The 24,858-nt window shown below is 39.6% G+C and overlaps 1 long non-coding RNA gene across 1 annotated transcript; it reads right to left on the minus strand.

Moving 5' to 3' along the window:
• Positions 1-1,920: 1,920 nt before the first annotated feature.
• On the minus strand, positions 1,921-18,208 carry LOC118998432 (uncharacterized). The gene is made up of 3 exons (XR_005068861.1): positions 18,198-18,208; positions 14,541-14,544; positions 1,921-2,060 (listed from the first exon to the last, which is right to left on the minus strand). It is a non-coding gene; the product is annotated as an uncharacterized LOC118998432 (long non-coding RNA).
• Positions 18,209-24,858: the final 6,650 nt, after the last annotated feature.

Genomic DNA, 24,858 nt, shown 5'->3' on the forward strand with positions numbered 1-24,858 from the left:
CAGGAGCTAGGGCCATGGAAGAGGCCTGTTGCCTACCTCTCCAAGAAACTTGACCCTGTAGCCTCGGGATGGCCGACTTGCCTGAGGGCGCTGGCTGCCACCTCAATATTAGTCAAGGAGGCCATCAAGTTAACATTAGGGCAAGATATACAAGTAATTGGAGAACATTATGTAGAACAAGTCCTGCGGGCACCCCCAGACAGGTGGTTGTCAAACGCGCGGCTGACACAATACCAAGCCCAGCTGTTAAACCCACCAGCAGTCCAGTTCCTTAAGACTATAGCTCTGAACCCTGCTACCCTGCTCCCAGTCCCGGATACCACTATCATCCATGACTGCAGACTGGTGCTCGCTACAGTCACGGGCACCCGCCCAGGCTTAAGAGACCAGGCATATGAAAAGGTAGATTTGACCCTCTTCACCGATGGGAGCAGTTTTATCAAAGATGGGCAGAGGTATGCAGGGGCAGCGGTGACCACAGAGGATAAGGTTTTGTGGCAGCAGGCGCTACCCACAGGGACTTCTGCACAGAGGGCGGAGTTGATTGGACTAACTAGAGCTTTACAGATGGCAGAGGGGAAGACTGCCAATATCTACACGGACAGCCATTATGCATTTGCCACCACCCATATTCATGGAGCAATATACAAGGAGAGAAGCCTACTAACAGCAGGCAGGAAGGACATTAAAAACCGCAATGAAATACTTGCCCTGCTCGATGCCATTTGGCTGCCCGCGAAAGTTGCAGTCATACATTGCAGAGGACATCAGAAGGGGAACTCTCCTATTATACGAGGCAACCATTTTGCAGACAGTGCTGCCAAAGAAGCGGCCACTGGCCCGCCAGAGACCCTCCTCTCGCTAATACCTCAACCAACACTGCCTCCGGATCCTAAGTATACCACTAAAGAAGAACAGGCAGGATTTAAGCTAGGAGGGAAAAAGAATCAACGAGGCTGGATAGAGCTCCCAGAATATAGACTCTATCTACCTCAAGGAGTAGTTAGAGAAATAGTAAGAGACATCCACGCCAACACCCACCTAGGGCAAAATAAGTTAAAACAGTTAGTCAAGAAATATTATACAGGACCCAATATCAAGGAGATTATCCATTCTGTTACGCTCAGATGCAATATATGTACCAAGGTAAATGCCCAAAATAAGAAGTTACCTCCCCTAGTAAGGTATCAAGGAAAAGCCCCAGGGGAGTTATGGGAGATAGATTTCACTGAGATGCCCACAGGAAAGACAGGATATAAATATCTACTAGTTTTAGTAGATACCTACTCAGGGTGGGTTGAGGCATTCCCCACATAAGGGGCAACAGCCTCTACAGTTTGTAAGTTGTTATTAAGAGAAATTATACCAAGGTATGGCCTCCCTTTAGCCATTGACTCAGATAATGGACCGGCCTTCATTTCCAGGATATCTCAAGAATTAGCCACAAGATTAGGGATTACCTGGAAAATACATTGCATATATAGACCCTGAAGTTCAGGACAAGTAGAAAGGATGAATAGAACCCTCAAGGAGACTCTAACCAAATTAAAACAAGAGACCGGTGAGAATTGGGTTGAGCTACTCCCTTTCTCCCTTTTCTGCGTAAAATGTACCCCCTATATTAAGACTTGGGCCCCTTTTGAACTTCTATTTGGACAACCTATAACTCTGGTTCCCCGACTGACCAGAGTGGAAATAGAAGCCTCTAACCACAACTTTCTCAAGGCACTGCAGGCTCTACAGAAGATCTGAAGTGAGGTGCGAGCTCTCCGACAGGTCGGCCCGTCGGAGGCAGACAAGGTGCCTGGTCAACCAGAACCTGGGCAGTGGGTGTGGATACTCAACCATCACAGAGGAAACTTGGAGCCCAGGTGGACTGGCCCCTACCAGGTACTGTCGAGCACCCCGTCCACTGTCCAGGTAGCTGAGAAACCATATTGGATTCACCTCTCCCACACCAAGCCGGCACAGGCGCCAAGTGAGGAGCCCCGGGAATGGCGAGTCCAGTGAGACCCAGACAAGCCCTTAAAACTCACCTTCTCCAGTACCTAGGAATTTGGCTACTATGTTGGGCCCCCACCCGTGGACTTGGGTACCAAGAATGGGTATTGATTAGAACCGCTGATGGCACAGTAATTGCCTCTAACTTGACCTGGGGTGGGGGGAACACCTATAACCTTAAGGGCTGACTTCTCCAAGCTGTTTGATGCTATAGGACCTATCATATTGAATAAGATATTGGCCTTCATCAAAGAAAGAGTAGAAGTAGTTAAACTAATGGTACTTTCCCAGCCGTACATAATCCTACCCACAGATGAAATAGAGTCAAGGGTTTGACCTACTCTCAAGGAAATGGGGGAATGTTGAGGGCAAGAGGGAACTAGCCAGAGTGTAGCTATAAGGAAGTAAAAGTTGTTTTGCTAACTAATGCAAGGGGGCTCCGGGACACACCCGAAGAACAGGGTGTTCCAGGATGTGGTGCAAGAGAGTTAGGCAGTTTAGCCATCTGGACAGTTACTAAAGACAAAATTTTTACCCCTGTGCACGAGCTCCACTGACCAATCAAGTAAAAGAGCACGAGCCAGTGCACAAGTTAACTCACCAATCGCTAACTGCCACATTGTGCCCCTGAGCCAATCGCTAACCGCCACATCTGCTTCTGTATCCAGCTTGCTTGCGCGCCTCTATAAAACCCTGAGCCTGTAAGCATTTGGCGTGACTCTCGTTTGCAGCCCTCGTGGGCACCGTGTCCTTGGACACCCTGAGAGTTCGCCCCTGTGCAGGTTAAACTTGGCCTAAAAGCAACATCTTTGAACCCCTGAAAGTCTCCGACGTTTGTTCTCACGGTTTTGAATGCAACATCAGTAAATGTCAGTAATGTGGTACTGAAGAAAATGCCTCAGTTAATTTAAACACTGGTATTTATTATAAAGTGACCCCTAGAGAAAAAGGAATAGAACTTAGAACAGAAAAGCATTCTTTCAGAAATGGGTTTTTATTGATAGTACAACAACACAAATTGTACTAAATTTTGCAATCTCCTCTTATTTCTAAGAATTGTATTTATTAGCAATAATGCCCATAAGTTTTTTTTTTTGTTTGAGTCTAAGGAAATTCCAATTAAAAGAGTTTAAGAAAAAAAGCTTTTATGCTTTATTTTTTCATTTCTTAAATTTTTGTTCAATTAAAGCTGTTGCCATTTTCCTCCCACTTACTCTCCCCTGCCATACCCACCCCCACCTTCAATTGTCCCCTTCTTCTTTCCCTGTTATCCCCTCCCACCCCTCCCACCCCTCCCCACCCCCACTGGATACTGCCTGTTTGTTCTTTGTTTCCACATCTCTGGTTCTATTTTTCTCACTTATTTGTTTTGTTGATTAGGTTCCACTCGTAGATGAGATCATACAGTATTTATCTTTATTGCCTGGCTTATTTCACTTAGCATGATGCTTTCCAGGTCCATCCATGCCATATCCACAAAGGGGGTGGGAGCACACAATGGAATAAAAATAGCCTCTTCAACAAATGGTGTTGGGAGATCTATGGTTCTTGAAACCACTTTCCAAAATATGTTTTTGTTTATATGCTGGTCTCAATATCAAAATTACTTTATAGTTTCAGAAGTTGAAAAGGACATATAATTCATATAATTCATTCAGATATTTTGCAATCCATATTTTATACCCATTCCCATGGGAGCACTATACTAGCTAAATTCACTTGTCATAGTATATGTTCTCAGCTTTGCCTAATAAAGTTACTTTCTTTGCAAAGTACTGCATCTGTAAAAAGAAATCAAACAAAATGAACTAATATTAAAAAATGTTTTCCAGACAACTTAAATCATATATCTAAGAATTTTTTGCCTGATTGGGTTTTTACATAGTTTTTTTTTTTCCCGAAGTATCATTTTAAACAACTTTAGGTTACTCAAAACTTCTCAGTTGTACTGTGCCATCTGACTATATTTTTAATTTGGGGATAACAATCAACCAGCAAAATACACAAATGTTGAATATATGTCGGGAGCTGATCAGCAGCCATCCCTTGACACAGTCAGGAAGGATGAGATGCATCTGCACTGCAGAGGCAACTGTGGACTTCCTGTTTATCTCTCTTTGCATGTTTGTTTTTGAAATTAGTAAGTGGTGGGATTTTTAGACACCTGGATTTCAGGCCCAATTATCCACATAATTCCAATGAAGTTGTACAAAATAGTTTCTTGGCCAGAGAACAAACTCCCCACCCCCCAATGAAGTAGCTCCTGAATATCTAATAGTTGTTGGAGTAACAGCCCCTTCTCTACCTTGAACAGGAACAGAATTAGACAAATAAAAAAAGCAGGACATTAAAAGCTCTATTCGTACAGCTAGCTCTAATTGTCTGATTAATAACTCTCCTGGTCAAAATAACCTTTGTTTAATACAACGTCATGCCAGGCACCTGCTCCTTTAAAGTTGTGTTACAATCTCTATAAAAAGCTTAAATCAAACTCTGCAAGTTTGGTCAGACCCACAGAGGCTGGCTGTTCTCCGGCATCCAACTGGGTATCTGACTCTTCATTCATCACCTGTGCCATACATCTTTCGGGGACTCTGAGACCTGCCAAGGCTGGACCCTAGAAAATATATATACTAATAAATATTTACACATATGTCTTTGTTTATGAATTTGTATGTGTACACAGAGCTAGAAATAGAGGGAGAGATAGTGATATATATCAACATAAATCACATCAACATACAGAACATTTTCAATACTCATCTGAGTCATGATCCCTTATAATAACTACTATTTGGAGCTCAAGCACCCTGGAATAGTTTTGTCTGTTTTATATTTCAGTAAATGGCATCATACTTATATATTTTGTATGGATTCTTTCATTAATTATAATATTGCATGTAGCAGTTTTTTATTTCATGTTATTTACATGTAGTATTGCATCAAAATCAATGTCTTTATACATTCTATTGCTTTTATTGACCTTTAGAGAGAAAGGAGGGGAGAAAGAGAGGGAAACAGAGAGAGAGAGACATAGAGAAACATCAAATTTTTGTTTCATCCATCTGTGCACCCACTAGTTGATTTCTGCATGTGTCTTGACCAAGGACCAAATCTGTAGCCCCAGTTCATGGGGGTGATACTCCAAAGAACTAGCCAACCAGACACATTCTATTATTGATGAGCATTTGGGTTACTCCAGTATTTGTCTCCTAATAAATAAAGCTTCTGTGAATATTACCATTTATGTTTCTTGGTCAAAATATACATTTATTAATCTTAAGCATATACTCAGAAGTAAAAAATTTTAGTAGATAATTGGTTGGTATAAATTTAATAAATATTGACAGATATTATTTCAAAGTGATATTTCAGCTAGCTATTCTTAAATATATAATTAAATGGCATCACAGACTTCTTCTACATTGAGATCTTTATATTATTATGTTTGATACAGGGTGAAGCCAGGGGGGGGCAGGGGGGAGGCAAAAAGAATTTGGAATGGGGTCCAGAGCTCAGTGTGTTCAGGAAACATTAAGATGTCCTCACCCCGCCCCCAAGTGTCAGTTGGGGGAAGGGACAAATGGAACAGGGCCATTGAGAGTTGTTTTGCATAACAACAGTTTTGCAGCTAACCTCTGGAATGATCATTTATCGTATCTATAACCTTTAACTGGTTTCATAGATATGTTAAATAGCTGTGGCCAAGTTCTGAGCCAAGGAGAAGTGAGTAGCTTCTACCCAGGATGTAACTGGGGGCTGATCCACTGAGATAGTGCCTTCGTGAGAACTTGGAATGGATTGGCTCTTGGACATAGGGCCATACTTGTCCCAGTGAAAAGGGAGAGACACACTGTTTTGGAAGAGGGCAGATGCAGCAGCCATGTGGCTTTAGCAGAGTGAAGACCCCCTCTTGCCCAGGTGAGGGGGAGAGCCATGCTGTTTCAACAGAGTTAAAACCTCCTTTTGCCCAGGTGAAGGAGGGGAGAGAGCCATGCAGTTTCAGCAGAGTAAGGGTTCCCTCTTGGCCAGGGGAAAGAGACAACCATGTAGTTTTGGCAGAGTGAGGACCCCCTCTTGCCTAGGTGAAAGGGAAAACCACACAGCTTTGCCAGAATGCAGATCCCTGCAGCCAGGTGAAGAAGAAAGACGCACGCTTTTGGTGGAGTGCGGCTTTGGTAGAAGAGGCCCACGCGGCTCCAAGATGCTCCCTTTGGCTGAGTGGCCTGGAAAGCAGGAGAGACTTTGACTGAAACTTGGTATGAAGAACTCTTGCCAGTGGAAGGTGCTGCATGACTTTGGATTAATTGGAGATCCTGTCTGGACAGGTGACACAGCCCACAGTGCCAGCAACCTGAAAAACAGACCTGTGCTCTTTTCCTGATTTATGGTACCCGGAGTTGGAACAGTGGGAGAAGGGAGCACTGTGTGTGTGTTGTTGCATTCAAAACCACGAGAACAAACATTGGAGACTTTCAGGGGTTCAAAGATGTTGCTTTTAGGCCAAGTTTAACCTGCACAGGGGTGAACTCTCAGGGTGTCCAAGGACACGGTGCCCACGAGGGCTGCAAACGAGAGTCACGCCAAACGCTTACAGGCTCAGGGTTTTATAGAGGCGCGCAAGCAAGCTGGATACAGAAGCAGATGTGGTGGTTAGCGATTGGCTCAGGGGCACAATGTGGCAGTTAGCGATTGGTGAGTTAACTTGTGCACTGGCTCGTGCTCTTTTACTTGATTGCTCAGTGGAGCTCGTGCACAGGGGTAAAAATTTTCTCTTTAGTAACTGTCCAGATGGCTAAACTGCCTAACTCTCTTTCTTGCACCACATCCTGGAACACCCTGTTCTTCGGGTGTGTCCCGGAGCCCCCTTGCATTAGTTAGCAAAACAACTTTTACTTCCTTATAGCTACACTCTGGCTAGTTCCCCCTTGCCCTCAACATGTGTGTGTGTGTGTGTGTGTGTGTGTGTGTGTGTGTGTGTGTAGGTGTATACCCTAAAGGACTTTGATATTTTAAGGAAGGCATTAGGCCTGAATAGCATTAAATAAACATTTTGTTTCCTTTTCACAAATCTCTGGCATTGAGAGATGTCTTTCCAATTGGCAGCAGACAGAAGAGCCCAGTACATATTAGTATACCATTCTTGTGGGGGACCTCTGTTTTCTGTAGCAGTTTTTGGTATCACTTGGTGGGCCAAGTATTGCGCCCCCCCCCCTTGGACCCCTATTTGGTATCGTGTTCATTAGAAGTAGTACTATTTTTATGTATATTGAAAGTAGAGAAGTCTTTTCTCTGCAATATTCTCCTTCCAGGTGAAATGAGTTATAACTCCAAGCCATGGGCAAGGCTAATGATACCTGGTATGGCTGGGTGGGCCAGGGATGCTCTGTGGAGGAGTATGACAACAAATGGTTGCTATTTATTTAATGTTCAGGCAGGATTACAAAGTGTTCTAGAGCAGGGGGGAGCAAAATTTATTTAACAGGATAGATAGTATACATTTTCAGGTTTGTGGTCTTTGACATAATTATTAAATTTTATTTATAAGTAATCAACTTAAATTTCATAAAATTTTCATATGTCACAAAATATTATTCTACTTTTCATTTTTGTACATTCACTTAAAATGTAATGCCATTCTTATCTTTCAAGCTATACCAAAAAAAATGTGCCTTGCCAGCTTTAATTCATAGGCTATAGTTAGCTCACCTAGAGCAGGGAATCTAGCTAAACTCATGGCTAAGCAAGACTTGTCTGTTGTTCTGTGTTATCACACTTCTCAATTTTTAAATTGAAGAAAAATATACAAAGTGAAAAAATAAAGGAAAAATATAGTCTTTTAATTTTTATAAATATGCATGATAAAGGGAAACATCAGATATTCAAGAAGGTATTTGATATTCTTAGATAATTAACTCTCAGTTTGTTGTCAATAATATTAAGAGCTTCCACATCAAAGTGGAGTCCTATAAGGAATGGAGAGGGCCTATGATATACTTAATCAGTGTTTATAAGAATAAATAAATATACTTTGAGATTAATAATTTAAGTCAATAATACTTATAGATTTATAAAAGCAGCTAATATTTCATTAAAATGTTGTGGCTTCCTGAAAATATTTTAATTTAATTTTTAAAAACATTGTTATAATCTCATTCTCTTCTTTTGGTCTCCAATGAAGAATCACAAGCTGAGTAATTGAGAAGTACAATCTTACCATACTTATGATGCAAACACTGGCCCACAGTGTTCGTGGCATTATGGATGAGATGCCAGACAAATTCAATTAGACTACTGAGTCCTGTGGAGGGAAAGGGACAGCACAGCTACTCTATCAAGGGGAGAATGCCTGACTCTTGCCTTGACAGGTTTTTATTGGGTTTCAATTTGCACAAGAATACAGGTAAAGTTCATTAATCATTGTCAGGCTGTAATGATCAAACAATAGATATCATGCAGAGAACTACGAGGGTCAGTTCTGAGTCAGGGTCTGTCAGCTAAAGGGCTACAAAACTTTGGGAAACACACTTATTTCCTGCTCGGACTCTTATCATTTAATTGAGAGCATTCTAGCAAAGCAGGTTCCACAGGATTTTATGTATTCTTTCTTAGGCCTGATGACACGGGGAACCCACCCTTTTCAGCACTGGGCTGCACCATCTCTGTCATTGTTTCAGGCTTAAGTCAGGCAGGGGAAGTAAGCCAGCCAAGAGATTAGGAGACTTCTCACAGACAGAATGAGGAATCAGGCTTTGTCAAAGCCAAGGGGGGAGGGTCCATCACCCCCTTTTGCTATGCCCCCCAAGTTCTTCCCTGGAGCCTCCCCGTAATTGTGCCTGTCTTAGGTCATTCCCCCCTTGGGGAATCTTACCTGTCATTGGCTAACTGATCAAGCATTGGGGACAGTTATGGATTAAGTAAAAGGAGCAGAAGCAGCAGTTCTGCCAGGGAGATAAGCTCTGTCTCCTTAGTGGTTTATGGTCCCAAGGTTGCTCACTCAACCTTAGCCATGGGGGGTTACAACTTCTGAAACCAGGCAGAGCAGTTCCCAACATATTTATAGTAAAATGCTTTCAATAAATGTTTATTAAATTGTTGACATATGCAGTAATATGTAGTAATAATGCAAACCAACCAAGGTATGCATATCGCATTCAACTGTTAGATCTTTTTTAGTCTTTTCATCTAGAATAATACTCTACCATTTGTTCTTTTTTGGTTTTGGTCATACTTAATTTTTTGGCTTTATTGTATATTAAAATCTATGAGAGAAAATTATTTCAAAATGACACACATACTGTATTTTTTTAGATACTGTCCGTGTTTTCCATCAACTTTTGGTAAACTAATAACTATAAACTGATATTTAGAGGCTTGATAAAATTCAAGTTAATTCATGGCAAGAATAATTCTTAAATGAATGCTGGAAGGCATTTTATTGCTTTACTTTAAAGAGCACACAATTTTAGGTTGATGTGTGAATTAATAATGTTATGTTTGATTATTTGGTTTAATTTGATAACTTGGTTTAATTCAAGGATTTTTAATTTATTGAGATTTTTCTGAGAAAATCATTTAATTAATCAAAGTTATTTTAAAAATATAGATATAGTTATGTTTCATTGATCTATGTGTCTGTTTTTATGCTAGTACCAGGCTGTATTGATTACCATGGTCTCGTAGTGTAGTTTGATATTAGGTAGTGTGATTCCTCCATTTTTTTCTTTTTTCTCAGGATTACTTTTGCTATCTGGGGACTTTTGTGGTTCCATTAAAATTTTGGAAATATTTCTTCTAGTTCTGTGAAATGCATCATTGGAATTTGGATAGGAATTGCATTGAAAATGTAATTTGCTTTGGGTAGCATGAATATTTTAGTGATGCTAATTCTTCTTATTCATGAACATAGTATGTGCTTCCACTCATGTGTATTTTCTTTAATTTCTTTCCTCATTATCATAATTTTCTGAGCACAGATCTTTTATATCCTTGGTTAGATTAATTCCTAGCTATTTATTCTTTCTGAAGCAACTGTGAATGGGATTGTTTTCTTAATGTTCCCTTCTGATAGTTCATTAAGAGTACAAAAAAATTATAGATCAATATCCCTGATGAAAATACTTGCTAAAATCCTCAACAAAATATTAGCAAACCAAATACAGCAATACATCAAAAAGATCACACACCATGATCAAGTGGAATTTATTCCAGGAATGCAAGGTTGGTACATCATTCATAAATCAATAAATGTAATGCGGCGCATTGAAAAAATAAAGGATAAACAAACACATAATCATAGCAATAGATGCAGAAAAAATTGATAAAATGCAACATCCATTTATAATCAAAACTCTCAGCAAAGTGAAAATAGAAGGAACATATCTAATAATAGTAAAGGTCATATAAAACAAATCCACTGCCAGCATCATACTCAACAAACAAAAACTAAAAGTGTTTCCCTTAAGATAAGGAACAAGACAAGGGTGTCTGCTTTTTACTTTTCTTACTCAACATAGTACTGGTAGTCCTAGCCACAGCATTCAGACAAAAAAGAAATAAAAACATCCAAATTGCAAAGAAGGAAGTAAAAGTGTATATGCAGATAGCATGGTATTGTATATAGAGGATCCTTAAGGTAATAAAACAGAATAGAGAGCCCAGAAATAAATCCACACCTTTAGTCAATTAATATCCAACAGAGAAGGCAAACATACACAAGGGGCTAACCATAGTTTATTTAACAAATGGTGTTGGGGAAATTGAACAAATACATGCAGAAAGATGAAGCTAGACTATCTTCTTATGCCATACACACAAATAATTTCAAGATGAATTAAAGACTTATCTGTTATACCTGATACCATAAAAATCTTAGAAGAAAGCAAGGCAGCAAAATCTTGATCATGGCTTTTAGCAATATTTTATCTGACATATCACTTCAGGCAAGAGAACAAAAGAAAAAAAAACAAATGGGACCACATCAAACTAATTTTTTTTGCACAGCAAAGCAAAGCATCAACAAAATAAAAACACAGCCCACAGAATAGGAGAACATATTTGTCAATACATCTGATAAGGGGTTAACTTACAAATTTCATAAACAACTTACAAAACTCAACACCAAAACAAACAATTCAATTAAGAAATGGACAAAGTACTTGAATAGACACCTCTCCAAAGAGGACATACAGGTGGCCAATACACATGAAAAGATGCTCAACATCCCTAATCATTAGAGAAATGCAAATTAAAACTAAAATAAGATTTCACCTCACACATATCAGAGTGGCTATCATCAATAAATCAACAAACAAGTGCTAGTGAGGATGTGGAGAAAAGGAAACCTTTTTTTCACATTTGGTGGGAATGCAGATTGGTATTCTGCATTCTGCAGATTGCACTGTGGAAAGCAGGATGGAGATACCACAAAAATTAAAAACAGAGCTGCTTTTTGAACTAGTGATCCCACTGCCAAGAATATATCTAAAGAAATCCAAAGCACTAATTCAAATGAACATAAGCACCCCTGTGTGTGGGAGCCCGCCAGGTCGCAGGGAACCAAGGACAGAGCCCCCACTGTGAAAATGGTGGCGGGACTTGGTTTCTGGTCCCTGGAGCTGGCAGGTATCTTGACATCTTCCGGACCTTCTCCTTCTCAGCCTTGAAGGAAAGAACAAGGTCTTGGCATGTGCGTCATGTTCCAAGGAAGTGATAATCTTGAGGACACTGCTATCTGTGGGCTAATGTTCTCAGGATGTGAGAACATCTTGCCCTCTTGATAGCTTTCGGGAATGTACAAACTTTTGTAAAACAGCATTGTTCTCAGGCCACTGTAGTTCTGCATATAAGCCAGCAGTTCCTTGAATAAAGTTGCCATATGCCAGCAGAGCTATGATCCTCTCCATTCTTTAAGTCCACCGCCTCACCTCGCGATTCACCCTTGCTGCTGCGGGCAGCGGCAGAGTGGCGCCCGAAGAACAGGGACCCGGAAACTGGGGGTCTGGGGGGACCAGCAGTCCTAATCGCGAGGATAGAGGAGCCCGGGAGGACCGCTGCTACGGGGACCCGGTAAGTAAAAGTTAAAGTAGCAGGGAGCGGTGTTGGAGAGTTGTTAACCATGGGAAATTTCCATTCATCAGATCAGGGATTTTTTGAAAAAGTCCTCTGCTCCTTATTGAAGGGGCGAGGCATTACTACCTCTAAGAGTCAAATACATTGTTTTGTAGATTTTATTCAACAAGTTTGCCCTTGGTTCCCGAAAGAAGGTACTATTAATATGGAAACTTGGAAAAAGGTAGGAGAACGTATTCATGAACACTACCGTGCTCACGGTCCAGAGAAAACCCCTGTTGATGCATTTTCTTTATGGACATTAGTTAGAGATTGTCTTAGGGGAGATTCCGAGCTTGAAAAATGGGAATGAGGGACTCGTGGCAGTTTGCCAGCATTCATTCGGCAGAGGATCTTTCTCGCCCTCTGCCTCCAGTGCCGACTGCTCTGCCTCCTCCGACTTGGGAGGCACCGTGGTATGAGGAACCTAATCTTAAGGTGGCGACTGATCTTAAGGCGGTGACTGATTTTAAGGTGGCGACTGTTCAATCGGAGCCGCCAAACCCTGATGAAACAGATTGGGGAGATCTAGCAGGTCAAGCGGAGCCCGGATAGCTCAGTCAGTAGAGCATCAGACTTTTAATCTGAGGGTTCAGGGTTCAAGTCCCTATGTCAAAAGCTTGTGCAACAAGCTATTCAACAAACTCGAGATCAGTTTCCTCTTGCATTAATCATCCATTACATGGATGACATTCTATTAGCTCATGAAAGCGAGTCTTATTTGTATTCAACTTTCCAGCATATACAACAAGCCTTATCCCAATCAGGATTGCAGATCGCTACTGATAAGGTACAAAATACCTATCCATTTTCTTACCTAGGGTATTCATTAAAACCCTCTTCCTTCTCTCCGCAGAAACTAACCATTGATACTTCTCAATTAAAAACTTTACATGATTTTCAAACCTTTCTAGGGGAACTCAATTGGATCCGCCCTTCACTTAAATTATCTACTGGTGACTTAAAACCCTTGTTTAATCTTCTTTTAGGAGACCCTAATCCCTCGTCTCCTAGATCCATGACTCCAGAAGCAAAGAAGGCTTTACAGTCTGTAGAAAATGCTTTATTAACAGCTCAACTCACATATTGTGATATTTCACGACCGTGGTCCTTGATTATTCTTCCTACTACCTTAACCCCAACAGGAGTTTTATATCAAGAAGGTGTATTGCAATGGATCCATGGATCGTCTACTCCAAAGAAAGTTTTGAGTCCCTATCCCTCTCTGGTAGCAGAACGCATCCAGCAAGGGCGCAAAATCTCTCTCCAAGTTTTAGGACATGATCCCACTGTTATTGTTATACCTTATACCGCTGAACAACTTAACTGGCTTCTTAACTTTAACGACATTTTTGCTCTTGCCTTTGAAGGTTTTGCTGGAACCATCTCTCATCATCTGCCCGCTGATAAAATTTTACAATTTGCCCATACTGCACGATTTATTTTTCCTAACATTGTCACTTCTGAACCTTTATCAACTTCCTTTACCCTATTCACAGATGGATCTTCTAATGGACGTGCTGTTCTACTTACTCCTACCAAGCCTCTCATCTGGACCACCCCTTATGTTTCAGCTCAAGAAGTGGAACTGTTTGCTGTCAGCCAAGCTCTTGCCCTATATAATCAACCATTTAATCTTTACACAGATAGCCAATATGTTGTTCGAGCTATGGCTGTTTTAGAAACTGTTCCTTTAATTCATACCTCTAATCATACGATTTCTCAGCTTTTCTCAGATATTCAACAACTTTTACAGAAACGACAGTTTCCCTGTTTCATTGGTCACATTCGAGGACATTCCTCCCTTCCTGGACCCCTTGCCCATGGTAATCAAACTGCAGATACTTTTACGCAAATTTTCCTTTCACAGGAGCAAAAGGCTACATCTTCTCATGCCCTGCATCATCAATCTGCTCGCTCTCTTCGTTATCAATTCCGTCTCACCCGAGAAGCTGCCCGTCAAATTGTTAAATCATGTTCTACGTGCGCTCAGCTTCTCCCCGTGCCTCATTATGGTATCAACCCTCGTGGTCTTAAACCCAATGATCTTTGGCAGATGGACGTTACCCATTGCCCAGCGTTTGGACGATTACGTTACTTACATGTCACCGTTGATACCTGTTCTCATTTTATCTGCGCTTCTCCTCTCACAGGTGAAAATGTACGCAATGTTATTACTCACCTTCTCTTTTGTTTTTCAATCCTTGGAGTTCCTAAGGTCTTGAAGACAGATAATGCCCCAGCGTATACTAGTAAAAGTTTCGCTTCTTTTTGTGCTTCATTTCAGATTTTACATAAAACAGGTATACCTCACAACCCACAAGGACAAGGTATCATTGAACGTACTCATCTTTCCCTCAAACATCAGTTCTCTAAATTAAAAGGGGGGAGATGGTATGATCCTCATTCTCCTAAACTGTTAGTGTCACATTCCTTATTTGTTCTTAACTTTTTAACTTTGGATGCAGAAGGACGCTCCGCGGCTGATCGGCATTGGGGGCCGCGTATGCGACATTACCCGTTGGTTTATTGGAGAGACCCCATAGATGGCTCTCGTCATGGACCTGACCCAGTTTTAGTTTGGGGCAGGGGGCATGTTTGTGTTTTTCCAACAGACGCAGAAGCCCCTCGTTGGCTTCCTGAACGTTGTGTCCGACATGCCCAGAAGCAAAACGAACCGGCTGCGGGGACGGCTAGCACGCTTGACGATGCAGCCTCGCCTCAGCCACCCGGAGCGAGCTCGGAGAAGACGCCAACGTCTGGCGATTTTGCTGAGCCTTTTGTGGATGCTGAGGATTCAAGTGAAGACTGAGGAATATTGGGCTTTTGTCCCTAATCCTCCAATGATGCATCCTGTGACCTGGAACGATAATGACTTTGTTCCTGTTTATGTTAACAATACTAAAGTTTTAGGACCTCCTTCTATAGGACATGTTATCCCAATATCTACGCTTTATAACTACACAGGATTATCTACTACTTTGCCCATCTGTTTTTCATTAGACAATAATAACTGCACTCTTATCTCTAGATATGCTGATTGGGATGGGAATTTCACTAACGGGACTCACTGGGGAGTGGACTTACTATACCTACGACGAAATGTCTCAACTACCATTGTAGGACCAGGAGATCCCCCACCTGATATCCCATTGTGCAAGCAGAAAACACCATCCCCAAGTCAATTGGGACCTGCTTGGAGAATGTGCCATCTCAACTATACCATCTGTGATCAAGGGCTTTGTGACTGGAGTGATTACCGCCCCACAACATTCAGACCAATGAACTTGCTGTATGGTATATGGACTAGAAATAACCGTACATTTCAAAATATGTTATGGAAAGCGGTTGCTGCCCTTCAATATGTCACTGTAGCTAAAAGAGATGTTCAATGGGTTCACCTTGGAGACCAGGACGCTATGAATGTTTCGGGGACTCAGAAAAATGTTTCAATTATTGCTTGCGTTCCAGATCCATATGCTTTTGTAGCCGGAAATGTTCAACTTATATATGATCAAAAGTATAACTTAAGCTGTCATAACTGCTTCCTAACCAATTGTTTAAACGCATCAATGAATGTTATATCATTTGCTGTTATTAAGCAACCTGGCTTGTACGTAGATCTCAAAAAACATAAGCTGGACATGACGAGGAATGTGGAGCCAATGCGTTATATAAAATAAAGAAGGGGGAGATGTGGGAGCCCGCCAGGCCGCAGGGAACCAAGGACAGAGCCCCCACTGTGAAAATGGTGGCGGGACTTGGTTTCTGGTCCCTGGAGCCGGCGGGTATCTTGACATCTTCCGGACCTTCTCCTTCTCAGCCTTGAAGGAAAGAACAAGGTCTTGGCATGTGCGTCATGTTCCAAGGAAGTGATAATCTTGAGGACACTGCTATCTGTGGGCTAATGTTCTCAGGATGTGAGAACATCTTGCCCTCTTGATAGCTTTCGGGAATGTACAAACTTTTGTAAAACAGCATTGTTCTCAGGCCACTGTAGTTCTGCATATAAGCCAGCAGTTCCTTGAATAAAGTTGCCATATGCCAGCAGAGCTATGGTCCTCTCCATTCTTTAAGTCCACCGCCTCACCTCGCGATTCACCCTTGCTGCTGCGGGCAGCGGCACCTGTGTTCATTGCAGCATTATTTACAATCACCAAGATATGGAAGCAGCACAAGTATCCATCAGTAGCTGAATGGATAAAACAACTATGGGACATTTAGACAAATGGAATACTACTCAGCCACAAAGAGAAGAAAAACTTACCCTTTGCAAGAGTGTGGATGAACCAGGAGAACATTATGGTAAATGAAGTAAGTCAGTCAGAGAAAGGTAGGTAAATACCACATGATTTCACTTATATGTGGAATCTAATGAACAAACTAAACTAACAAGCAACATAGAGACAAACTCATAGATACAGAGAAGGTTGACCTGTATAGAACTCATAGATACAGAGAAGGTTGAAGGTTGGTTAAGGAATGGAGGAACTGTTGAAAAAAGGAAAAGGGACTCATGGACATGGTCAACAGTGTGATGAATGTAGGCAGGAAGAGGGTATAAAGGGGATAAATGGTAATGCAAAACATACAATAAAAAACTAGAATACATACATAGTTATGCACATTGTGTAATAAATACCTTAAATATCTCATGTCTCATTAGCTAATTACTCCTTGCCATGTCTAATGTGGTATTTGGGGGGTATTTTCTTTTTTGTTAATTAGGTTCACAATTAGTTTTCTTGGATATCTTTCAGAAAAAAATCATTTATAACTAATTATTTTCACTAATTAATTTTTGTTTTATCTTTGTTATTTTTCTTTCTGCTTTCTTTCAGTTTATTATGTTTTATACATTTTCATGTTGAGACTTTAGTTTAATCATCTTTAGGTTATTATATATTTGGATATACATATTTAAAGTTTTCTTAACCTGGGCTGGCCCAGTGTAGGTTTAAAACATCATGCATTACACTAAAAGTTCATGGGTTCCATTCCTGATCAAGGCACATACCTAGGTTGCTGGTTTGATCCCCATTCAAGGTGCACATGGGAGAAAACTGATAAATATTTCTCCATCACATTGATGTTTTTCTCTCTTCCCCTGTCCCTCTCAAATCAATAAACATATCATCAAGTCAGGTGTTAAAAAGAGTTTTCCTATTTCATTGATAATAATTTTAATTAAAACCTGCAGATATTAAATATTCAGTGATTTTATTATTAGTGTGCTTTAGAAATTCTGCAATTCTGCAGTTTGGTTAATTTTAGAGATTGTCCCAAGGATTATATAATAGAATAATTAATTTCCCAATGAAGTTATTTTAATAAGATACTTTAATTATCATAAATTAATTTGAGCAATATAATTTTAGACAAACATTTTCTAGAATAGAATTACATTAACAAAAAAGTTGCGATGATAGTACAGAGAATCTCTATATATCCAACATACAGTCCCACCATTTTTAACATCTTTCATTGCATGGTGCATCTGTTTCAATTAAGGCAGCAATATTAATACATTTATTTGACTTTAAAGTATTTATCACTCTAAAATATTTACAATGCTATATTTTTTCCTAGAAAATTAGGTATTTTTATTAGCATAGTAAAGTTAACCAATTATTTACCAGTATGCTCCTTATCTCCATAATGAGACAGGAAATATTTTCCTAAGTTCAAAGAAAAATGAAAATCAAGGATGTTCTCTAAATAATTCAGACCCCCTATTTGGAAAATAGATCATCAATGTTTTTTTTTTTTTTTTTTTTTTAGGAATGAACATATATATATGCAACATGTCTCTGATGATATACATTGAAGCAGTCCTGCTTTACTAAATATGAAATTTAGGAAACTGTTAAAATATGAGAAAATATAAGCAATAAATGTAGCAATGACAAATGCTTGAAATTTCTTAAATATTTTTCAATTATTCATCTTGAATTTTTTGTGTATTTGTGAAGAGCTCTTGAATATGAAATTCCAAAGCCTGTAAGCCATTTGTTCTGTTACCTATTTGACTCTTTACCCATATAAAAGGATATGACAGAAAAGTTCTTCTTCTAGACATACTTAACTTTGTTGGACATTCACAGAACATAATTTTCTTTTCTCTATGGGCAGCAATATGAGCTTTCTGATCAGAATTCTACCAGATCACAAGGCCTCACTTTAAGTAAAATGTATTTGCTTCCCCTGCTTCTCTATCAAGTTCAATTATGCAAACACTATTGAATGAAACTAGACTCCTAGACTCCCGGTGTAAGCCTGTCTGTTACTATGGCCTCTCTAAAAATGTTCTAAATATTCTTGTGGAAATGTTTAGACAACAGTAAAACATCTTTTAAAATAATAATTAGAAACTCTTTCTACCTAAGAAGAGTTTACTAAGTGTGCTATATGCCTATCCCTGTTTCTGGAACTACATAGTAATTAAAAATATTTCTGACTTGAACACTTTGTCTTTGAGTACTTTCAATATTTATACAAAAGAAACAAAATACCCAAAAATGTGTTTCAGATTATGAACATTAAGAACACCAGAAAGGAACATGATTAGAAAACAGTCATTAAAAACATGGACTCTCATCAGTTGTCAGTCATATGATCAAAACAATACAATAAACTTGAGAGACACCAATACTATTTACTATATAGTAACTTGGATTTAAATATATTGTATAATTGAGATATAACATATGAGCTCTGGGAAACAGATTTAAAAATCAGTGTAAAATTTAAGTTTCTACAGGCTTGTAAGAGAAATGATATTAAACTAAAACATAACTCTATTATTTTGCAACTATGACAAATGAATATAATTTTGATTTTTGAAAAGATTAAGAAATGACATACAGAGATTAAAATGACACACCTTAAGGGTTTAAGATGCCACTAGGGGACTGTTTTAGGGAAATAGTTTGCTACGACTAAAACTTTAGGAAAATTATACATGATAAAGTGTATTGAATATAGACGGTAGCCCTCATCATTGTAATCTGAATGAATATTAAATTAAGTATACCTTAAACTTAAGTATACAGACTCATTTTGTGTTATTTCAATTTGTTTTTTCAGAAAATTAAAATTAGAAAGCCAGCTCTGAAAATAGTATAAAACATAAACTAAAAAGACAAGAGTCAATGGACACTATGCTAATCTGTTACTCATACATACATTTTTTGTACAATACTTAAAGTGTTTAAGGAAGTGCTAATTTCTTGATATGTTAATAAATGTTGTATTAGATGGAAATAAAATGAGATAGATTACAAGGTTATTAAGGATTATATAACAAAATAAATAACATTTGTGTGGTCAAGTAAACTTGTTTGAAATACTTAGCTCCAAAAAGTTAGCAAAATTCTTCACTAGAATATAAAATAGAGTATATATATTTTTCAAAATGAGATTATTTCTCTGGCTGGTGTGGTTTAGTTGGTTGGAGTGTCATCCCTCTTTCTCAAAGCAATGAAAAAAATGTCTTTTGGGTGAAGATTTCAAAAAATGCAAAATAAGATTTTATGCAGAATTCCTGAAATGTTTACATTTCCAGATACATTTTTGGAAAAGCAATTCAAGGAAATTATCATATGAAGCTTCTGTCACACAACTCTAGCAATATCACAAAGAGCTATCTTAATTACTCTGAATTTTCAGAAACTTCAGCAGTCCCTATGCTTTAACTCTCAAGACCTTCTCCTCAGTCTGAGAAATTCTACTTTAATGGCATTTACTGATTTATCTGCAAAAACTAACTACTGTTGCCTACAAATTTTTGGTGGTGTAAAAACATATTGAGTATGGTAGCACAGAGAATCCATTAATTTTTTTCTCATTCAAAGTGGGTTTAATGTGTGTCTCTTCCTTATTTTTTCTTTTATTACAATATACTTGACATTAAATGTACTGAACACATTTAATGTGTATAATTTGATTAATTTGGGCATGTGCAAACATTTCATGGTATCAGCACCACAATGAAAGTATTAAATATATTCAGCACATCCCCAAATTTCCTTCTGCCCCTCACCATTTGTAGTAAGAACGCTTGAAAAAAAATTGAAGTGCACAATACTGTATGGTTAATTGTAGACATCATATTCAATACCATATTTCCAGGAGTCTTCTAACACAACCAAACTTAATACCTATTGAGCAATTGCTCTCCGTTTCCCTCTCCCCTATCTCAAGGCAACCACTGTGGTATTTATTTCTACTTTATGAGTTTGATTATTTCAAATACTTCATATAAGTGGAATTATACACTATTTGTCCTGTTACTGGTTTATTTCTCTTAGCATAATATCTTCAAGGTTCATCCACATTATTACAAATGGCCAAATTTCCTTCTTTTGTTAAGGCCGAGAAGTATCCCATTATATCTATATGTCACATTTTTTATCCACTCATTTGTTGATGAAAATTTGTGTTGTTTCCATACTTTGGCTAGTTTAAAATACTGGCAAGAAATATTCAAAGTGATGAAAAGCAAGGACCTACAACCTAGATTATCCAGCAAAGCTATCATTTAGAATGGAAGAACAGATACACTGCTTCCTAGACAAGTAAAGCTAAAGGAGTTCATCATCACCAAGCCATTATTATAAATTAAAAGTACATATATTAAATTGACTTATTTAAGAAGATGTTAAAGGGACTTATTTAAGAAGAAGATTAAAACTATGAACATTAAAATAGCAACAAGTTCACAACTATCAATAACTGAATCTAAAAAACAAACTAAGCAAAGAACCAGAACAGGAACAGAATCATAGATATGGTTTCAGCTGGGAGGAGGAAAGGAAGGAAGGGGGAGAAAAGGTACAGGGATTAAAAAGCATAAACTGGTAGGTACAAAATAGACAGGGGGATAATAAGAATATAGGAAATGGAAAGGCCAAAGAACTTATATGCATGAGCCATGGACATGAACTAAGGGGGAGGGATTACAGGAGAGAATGGGGGTACCAGACAGAAGGGAGCAAAGGGGGAAAGATTGGGACAACTGTAATAGCATAATCAATAAAATAAAGTAAATAAAAAGATATTGTAAAAAAGGTATTATGAATATTCATTAAAAATACTGCAATAAACTTGGAAGTGCTAATTTCTCTTCGATATTCTGATTTCAAGTCTTCTGTATATATACGCAGAAGTCGGAATCAGAAAAAATTGGAACCCTTGTACCTTTGGTGGGAACGTAAAATGGTGCAACAACTATGGAAAACAGTATGTAGGTTCCTTAAAACATTAAATTTAGAACTATTATATGTTCCTCTCTTATTGATGAACACTAAATATGGCAAAGGAAATAGAAGAGGAAAAAATAACAAGCACAGGGGGCATTAAGAAAAAACAGAGTAATTGGATAATTACACAGATCAACATGGAAGCAGAGGCCAACATTTGAAGAGCATAATAAGCATGAGGGAGCTAAAACATTATCCATACAAATTGAATGATAGAGATGATGTATTGAAAGATTACTCTTCTTGTCCTTCCATTGCCCTAAATGTGTGATATTTCTTTCCTCTCTGTATCACTGCACATAGTCCCCTACGCTAAATAAATCTGACCTATTGGGGCAAATTTGTAAGTAAGAATCACCTTTTCCAGAATACTGTATCAATGAATATGATTCCTGTTTTTGTGTACTGTAATTTAAGTTACCATAATGAGAATTTGATCAATTGGTTGGGATAAACTAGATAACCCTTGGATGAGTAAATGTTTTATGAATGAATGTTCATTGAGGAAATGCACATAAGCCAAAATACAGTTGCTTTGACATTTTTTTCAATGTCAAAGTTATGACTTTGGAATCAGAGTTACTAATGTTTTACTTAGATTATAAAAAGCATATATTATTTATTTACTTAAAATATTTATTTCATTTGCATCTGAGTTTGACTATCTTCACATGTTCTGAGGAAGAGTTTCATTTTCCTACTCACACAAGCTACATTTGAGGACAGAAAAATCAGCTCCAGTAAGTCACTCCAGAGGGGGAAACTGTGATCATTATAATTCACCCATACTGGGCTTTTCACTCTCTAAAGAACCTTAACTGAATGTTAAATTTGAGAAAGTGGAATGAGTTTTTTTAAAAAACATAAAATTATGTAAAAAGCAGACAGAATTAATGCTTCAGGGACACACAGAGGATAATGTGAAACAATGTAGCATAAATGTCAATGGCAGGGTGAAACAGCAGAACACTGGTGTAGGGGAAATGGAGGAAGTCGGGCTCCCTCACCAGCAGATAAGCAATATTCCCATAGCCTTGAGAGTGGGCCTGCATGTGAAGAATCATACTTTGTTATAATGTCTTGGCACCCTGCCATCTTTGTGTGCATTTAGTACATAAGGGAGTTTGGACTTCCTGCTGTGCAACACAGGGCTTGCAGCATGCATGGATCGCCCCACCCTTGAATAAAGGCATATCAGGCATTCCCATGGCCCCATGGTTTTTTTTTCCATTTGCCAGAATCCCAACTCACAATGATACCCCTTCCTGGTTGTAGAGGATGAGAACAGAGAGGTGGAACGGAGTTCCCTGTAAGCCTATCTGGTACTGGTACAGAAAATGAAGTCCCAGCAGCTCCTGGCACCTGGGGGAGATCTGGCTGGCCCCACCCAGACTGTTGAACATACAACCTATTGTCCTTATAAGGCTGGCTGAACTGATTGATCTCCTGAATCAGTTCCACCAGTCACTGGCGCAGGGTCCCTTAGCAGATTGTCTCTTACACCTTTGGTATTTGGGGGTGGATAGCATCATGTGTACTGATAATGAAATGGAAAATTTAGCTTCCATCATGACTCACCTGCCACTGCACCAACAGCTGCAGGATAGCTGGAAGCATGGACAGGAGCAGAGATCAAATTCTCTGTTGGAGTGGGTCATGGCAGCTATTCATACAATCTGGGTGGAGGCAGGAGAATGCCAGGCACTGTGAGAAAATGACAGTCCTTTGAGGACTTAGTGAAAATTCTGTGGGAGTTGGGCATGAGCCAAGCTATGTTCAATTCCAATACCCAGGGCCCTGAATATGAATGCTTTATGGCAGGGATGAAGGATCTAATGTTGCAACATACCCCTTCCACCTCTTTTGGGCCCCTATGTAGGTGGTGGCAAGTTTGAGGGAGGCAAAAACTTGCTGACAGCGAAAAGGAGTGTGGATAGTGTCCTGCACTTCCTCTGTCTCTCAAACAGCTCCCCTCTGGAGATGACCAAGACACAGATGTGGTCAGACCTTTTATGGGCTGGAGTAGCTCTGACTAAGATGGATAGGAAGCCAAACACTTACTTGTTTGAACTTTGGAAATACTCGCTGGCTGACCAATGTTTCCTGTGGTCCCAGAAGAAGAAGGAGGTGAGGAGGAAGCCTGGAGAAGAGACGAAAGAGGTCTGTCAAGTCCAGCTGGAAGACCACCTGGCTGTGCCAACCTCCTGAGAAGAGGGGGGATATTCTTTGGATATTTAAATAGGGAGATGGCTGAAGGAACCTATCAACAGAGGACAGATGGGGACCAGAGGCTGCATGGGAATTGGCTATCCATTGGTCCCCTACAAATTTCCAGAGGGTCCTGGCTCTAGTTGAAACAGGAGGTAAGTGTACCCTCCTATATGGAAACCCTAAGAAGTTTCCAGGGCCTGAGACCTCTATTGATGGTAATGGGGGGCATAGTGTAAAGGTGAAGGCTTTGCACCTCTCTCTGTGTATCTGGCATTTGCCCCCATACCATGAGTATACTGTTTATGTATCCCCTATTCCTGAGTATATCCTGGGTATTGATGTTCTCCAAGGACTATGTCTATACACCACTACAGGAAAGTTTAGACTAAGGGTGCAAGCAGTAGAAGCCATTCTGTGGGGACATATAGAGCAATCCCCTATGCAGTTGATGCCCTCATGATGGGTAATGGCAGTGAAACAATATCAGTTACCTGGGGAACATGAAAAAATTATAGCAAATATAGGAGAGTTGGAAAAGGTGGGGATAATTAGGGCCTACAGCCCCTTTAACACCCCCATGTAGCCAGTGAGAAAGTCAGATGGCACAGGGAGAATGATGGTATATTACCAGGATCTCAATAAGGTAATTCCTCCAGTACATGCCCCAGTCCACTATGGTGGACTTGATGGACCAGTTAACCAATGAGCTTGGAACTGAACACTCTGTAACTGACCTAGTAAATGCCTTTTTCTCCATTGATATTGCTCCAGAGAGTCAAGATCAGTTTGCCTCCACATGGGAGAGCTGACAATGGACCTTTACAGTGCTCCCTCAAGGGTACTAGCACAGCCCAACCATCACTCATGAGATTATGATGGAAGACCTGGCTAAGTGTGGGGCGACTTTGCCAGCAAGTCCCCCTGTCTGCCATGGATGAATGTAACACTACCAAGACATGATCTTGGGGAGGAGAGGTGGCAAATCTCTCAGAAGAGAAAGGCCAAGAGCCCCTTCCTCAATGGCTTATATTGGGTTGTAATACACAGGAATATAGGCAGTGAGGATAAAACCGTAGATAACATTTCAAAGAAATCTGAGGGCTTTGTCTGTGTCAGTGCCTGTCAGGAGAGGCGGTTGCAGAACCTTTGGGAGACATACTCATTTCCTGCTCAGACCCTTAACATGTGAGTGAAAGCACTCTTAGCAAAGCAGGCTTCACAGGACTTTTAAAAATTCTTTCTTATGCCTGATCACCCCGGGTCCTGCTCTAGCCAG

The sequence above is a fragment of the Sturnira hondurensis genome, unplaced genomic scaffold, assembly GCF_014824575.4.
Source record: "Sturnira hondurensis isolate 20B ecotype Veracruz unplaced genomic scaffold, ASM1482457v3 Scaffold0014112, whole genome shotgun sequence".
In the NCBI taxonomy this organism is placed as follows: Eukaryota; Metazoa; Chordata; class Mammalia; order Chiroptera; family Phyllostomidae; genus Sturnira; species Sturnira hondurensis.